Consider the following 5,787-nt stretch of genomic DNA (forward strand, 5'->3'; position numbering starts at 1 on the left):
TTTTGTTGTTGCCTGCTTTGCCTGCTAGGTTTTGTGTGTGTGTGTGTACTGGCCATGTAATACCTAGCCTTGTCATGTCTGTTTTCTGTTCGTTTGGTCTTTCTTGTAGGCCAATGTGTTCACTTTGGTATTCAGTAACCCTTCATGGTGTACTAGGTCCAGTGCATCTTCTTCACTGTCCTTCAGATATTCTTCCAGTGCCCTTTTTTCTTCTTCAACTGTCTGGTGTACTTGCAACATTCCATGCCCACCAATGCTCCTTGTCAACTAGAGCCTGTCAACGTCACTGCATGGATGAAGGGCATGATTCATTGTCATTATTTTCTGGTCTTCCTATCCAGAGCTTTTAGTTCAGCTTGAGTCCAGTCCACTACTCCAGCTGTATATCCAATGACTGGAATTGCCCAGATGTTAATTGCCTTGATATATTTCCACCACTGAGTTTGGATTTTAAGATCTTCTTCACTCTTCTGATGTATTCACTATTAACCTTCTTCTTGATTTCAGTGTACTTGATGTTGCCAGCCTGAAGGATGCCCAGGTATTTGTAGTGATCTTCATCATCCAGGCTCTTGATGTTATTTCCATAGGGCTTCTTGATTCCTTCAGTTTTCATTACTTTTCCTCTGTTGATGGTAAGGGTGACACATTTGTCCTGTCCAAACTCTGTTGCAATATCGTGGCTGTATATTCAGACAGTGTTGAGCAGCAATTCCATTTCAGATGGTGTTTTTCTATACAGCTTCAAATTGTCCACGTAAAGGAGATAGGATAGCCTGGGAAATGTTTTTGAAGTTTGATAGCCATGGCCTGACTTGTTCAGTATTGTTGACAGAGGAATCAATGCAATGACAAACAGTAGTGGTGATAGTGAGTCTCCTTGAAAGATTCCTCTCTTGATGTTAACTTGTCCCAGTCTATCACCATTGACCAGCAACTAGGTCTTCCATAGCACTATTGATCTTTGCACAAAGCTTCTGATGTTTCTACTGATTCCTGTTATTTTTAGGTACTTGATTATCCAGTCATGTGGCAGGGAGTTGAATGCCTTCTTGTAATCAACCCAAGCTACATTCAAGTTGGTTTTCCTTCTCTTACAGTTTTCCAAAATCATCTTGTCAATTAGAAACTGATCTTTTGTCTCTCTGCTGTTTGGGCAGTTTCCTTTCTGCCCAGATAGAAAGAGTTTGTTTTCAACTAGATGCTGTTGGACTGCATCAGCTACCACACCAGTTAGCAATCTGAAAGTTGTTGGCAAGCAGGTAATTGGCCTGTAGTTGTCTGGTGCTGCCCCTTTTAATGGATCTTTCATTGTCAGATAGGTATTGCCAGATGTTAACCAATCTTCAATTTCATCTCCTTGCAATATGTTGTTAAACTGCTTGGCAGTTATTATTATTGTTGTTATTGTTGTTTTATTGCTGATTTTATAGGTTTGTCTCAGTGCAATTGCACTGCAACAGTGCAGATATCCAAGCACTGTTCCATGAAGGGCATTATAGATGACCACCAGCATCTTGAGTTGTATCTGGAAGCCAACTAGTAATAAGCACAGCTCACAAAGTACAAGTGTCATATGGGCGTATCATGTTGGGCAAGTGCAAGACTGTTTTTGCAGATTCCTAGGCTTTTGGTGCTGGGGGACTATAAAAGTTTTAACAAAATCAGAAGCAAAAAGCCTGAAACCAGACTGGTCTACTACCAAAACAAGAGACAGATGCGAACTATCCCTCTGGCCCAAAAGAGAGTGATTTCAAGCCTATTGCACCATGTGATGGGGGGGGGGGGAAGAGACAAAACTTTAAACTTTTATTTCATATAAATAGGATTCATAACTGATATATACCAGTCACTGGAATTCTCTCATAACAGTTTCATTAGTTTTTCTACAATCACTCTACTTATCAGGGTGGTAGGACTCCAACTGCAGACTGTTCTAGAGGAAGCAGATTATCTGGATCCTTTTTAGTCAAGGTTCAAACCAGGACATTAGTTTGTTCTGGATGGTGACTTCTGGGTCCTAGATGGGGGAAAGGCTCCCCCCCTGATTCTTTTGGATCTCTCAGCAGCATGAATACCATTGATCATAAATTCCTTCTGGACCATCTGCAAAATTTAAAGTTCAGTTCTGCTTCTTCCAAAATGTGCAGTTCCAATTGGTGGAGAGGTGGGAAGAGGTCAGATCAGCAGTTCAGTTTTCTTTGTGTCTCATCTAATTTTTAACATATACATGATGTCACTGGGAAAGGTCATAATATGCTGATGATACCCAGTTATGCATCTCCATCCTGGGCCAGGCTCATGATATGGTGAAAGTCTTGGCCCAGTCTGTGGAGGCTACCAGGATCTGGACTGGGAAAAAGTTGAAGTTGAATTCCAACAAGACTGAGTTGCTGCTTATTCAGAAACCATCTAGTTCTCTGGCTGCTCCAGTGGTGATCCTGGCTGTGTCACAGAAGCTGGCCTGTGACCTGGGTATTCTCCTCAACTCATGACTACGGCTAGATTAGGAAGGTATTGTCAGCCCTTTGAGGTAGGCAAGATCAGGAAACAGAAGTCACTAGGAAACCTGGAATGTCCTTTAATTCGATTAGGGTAAGAATCTTGAAAGCTTGTCAAAGCTCCTCTGTACTTCAACTTATATATAACACAATCAGGGCAGGGTTGTTTTAAGTTTCTTCTCACACTTTCTACTTTCCCAGGACTCAAGTATTATTTTTCCTGTAATGGCTTGGTATTCTCCTCCCACTTCTTTGAGTCAAACCAACAGGCTATTGTTGGGGGGGGGGGTGAGGGGTCTTTGCCCAGCTGATGTGCTAGGTGCAGTCCTTCCTGAAGAAAGAGGCACTGACAGCAATGACTCTCACACCCTTATCACCACTTATACATGTATAGATTATTGCAATGCAAGTTACATGGGGTTGGCTTTGAAGAATACCTGAAGGATTCAGCAGCCTGTCAATTGGAAGTGAGAGCCATGTAATACCAGTTTTGCTGGCTCTCTGATAGTTACCAATAGGCTTCCAGATACAATTCAAAGTGCTGATTTTCACTGATAAAGCCTATAAACCTTGGCGCCCAGGGATTTGCAGGACAATCTGATTCAGTCTGAACCTACCTATCCAGTTTGCATGATTGATGTAGGAATGCTGAGTATTCCCCCCATGAGAAATTTGGGGAAAAGGCCAGAAGTTAATGCTCCCCAGTAATAGCCCCTACCCTCTGGATAGTCTTCACATGGAGATCCACATGGCACCCTCCTACTTTATATTTAGGAAGGTGATTCAGAAGAGCTTTTAATGTTTGAGGTCTTGTCACTTGGGAAACACCAATAATAATTATAATAGTGTTTTTATGATATATGATTTTCTACTTTCATTGGTGGTTGTGTTAGTGTTTATCTTGTAAATCACCAGATAACTTTTGGGAGTGTGTCAGTATAAAAATAAATACATATACAGTATAAACCTATTTTTGATTTTCCTTTTTCCATGCAGATGTTATCCTAGGATATATTAGACTATATATCAGATATTGCTAATTCATTCTAGATAGCAATCATTGTTTTGAAAATTGATATAGAATTATAACCCCCTGTATCGCTTACTGATTTTTCTTAGAAGTAACAGCTAGTCCAAGTTGTATCCAGAGAACATTGCATGTGTTGTTTTATTGTTACCTTTGAAATAAAAACTAAAATCCAAGTTGAGTGCCATCGTTGTTAGGGTAGCCAAAATTTCAGAGCTGCAGGAACAACCATTTTATTGATTTCTAAATGGCAGGACTAATTTGGCACTATACGTACCATTATACATACCATTAACAATTTTTATTTTGACACCAAGTTTGAACTGCAGACCCTGTGGCTAAAATATCTATTATAAAATGTTGATCTTACTTGATTCTGTAATATTTTGCTGGTGAAGAATACTGGACAACTGGAAAGCTTGCTCATTTTATGTCATTTAGTTTGTTCCAATAACGATATTATTCAATTACAGAATTTATTTTTTTAAGGGACCAATGAAGCTATGATTGATTTTATAATTCTCGAAATAATTACATTATGAAAGTATATTCCCCTGCTCAGTTGCATGAATTATCTCAAGAAATCTACACTGTCTTAATTAGAGTAGATGTTAACCCTTACTTTGCAGTTCTTATTTTCTGTTAAAAGTTTATTTTCCTTGCCTCCCCGCCTGTTTTTTAATAACATGAAAAGTGCGTACAGGTTCACCTTTGTAGCGTACAATCAATGGATAATCCTTTAGAATTGTGGCTCTGTAGGGTATTTTCCCAGCATAGAGTCATATATCTTCTTTGGGAGAGGAATTATAATAGCCTCTGATAGTGGATTAATTGTAGTTAATTGTGAGCAGAGACCTTTATTAGACAATTATTTGGATGTCTTCTCATTACATAGCTTCAGTACAGAAATTCTTAACAAGGTATTTACATGCTTTTCTCCCATTTTGTGGGCCTTTACTTCAGTATATGAGCACACACACACACATTTGGAGGCTTCATGCTCCATCTTGTGCTACATAAACGTGTTTCTGTGTCATGGTATTGAAGAATTCCCCTGTCTATAATGAGACCTTACAAATTATGTACAGACTCAGTGATTGTATACTTACGATTGAAAGGACAGAAATAACACATACAGGCTGGAATCCTAAATACACTTTTTAAGGAGTAAGCGCCATTTCATACAACAGGATTGTCCTCCAAGTAAACACAAAATGGATTACAGAACCAAAGGATATATAATGGGACTTTAAGTGACTGTTTAGTATGTTCTTAGCAGGATTTTAAACTATTGGACTATTTATTGCTAGTGGAATTCTAGTGGTTTTGATAGTACCAACAGTATAAATGTCCAGTTAATCTGGTTAAAGAAGGCAAAATTCTTAAACAGTCTTTTCAGTTAAGTACAACTTACTTTTTATTATTATCCCATATTCCTCATTGCAGAACAGTTGCTCAAGGTGTCTTAAAAAATATAAAAACATAATCACCATAAACACTGATTAACATCCTAAAAGCAGCAGGAAAAACTAAAAAAAAAAAAGAAAAGCAAAAATTAACAGGAAATAAATTTGTTGGTTTAAAGGAAAGAAAAAATTCTTAAACATTATGCTTCCCTATACAGTATTGTAGTGCTCTGACATACGCAGCCTGATTCAATGCTACTTTACTCTGAAGCCTCTCCGAATTCGATAGGAAGTTTCATACACAAATACACACGCTTCTATCAATTAATACATTTTCCCTGCTCTTTATTTATTAGAAATATTTTTCTCTCAAATACATACATGTCTTAATCTACCCATCCACTGGCTGAATTTCAACTATATTTCAGAAACCCCCAGCAACAATCATGACTTTGGGGATCTGTAGCTCAAAGTTTATTTCAATCAGCACCATAGCTTCTCTCAGAAACCGATCTCTCGAATACTATGTTACCCTCACCATGCATTCGTTGTCCTTTTTGCATCTTTTTTTTTATATATATATTTAACATAACTCCCTGCCGATATTTGCTTGCTTGCTTGCTTGCTTCTTTCAAGCTCTCGCATGTGCCAGTCGGAGCCATCTACAGCGTACCTCGGCGGAGACTGCACGAGCTAGAACAGCCAACAAGCTGGGACGAGCTCCTACTGTCGGACAGTTTGAGTATCCTATCGGCGAAGGAGATGGGCGGGCCTAACGGGCGGAAATCCAATAGCGGCAGGCTTCCAGTACCTGTGCTGTTATAAAAACTCTGCGTGGCTCCGCTCACTTCGC

Source organism: Python bivittatus, unplaced genomic scaffold (genome assembly GCF_059951505.1).
Source record: "Python bivittatus isolate LINGU-HERP-01145 unplaced genomic scaffold, Pbiv_v1 ctg000020_np1212, whole genome shotgun sequence".
Taxonomy (NCBI): Eukaryota; Metazoa; Chordata; class Lepidosauria; order Squamata; family Pythonidae; genus Python; species Python bivittatus.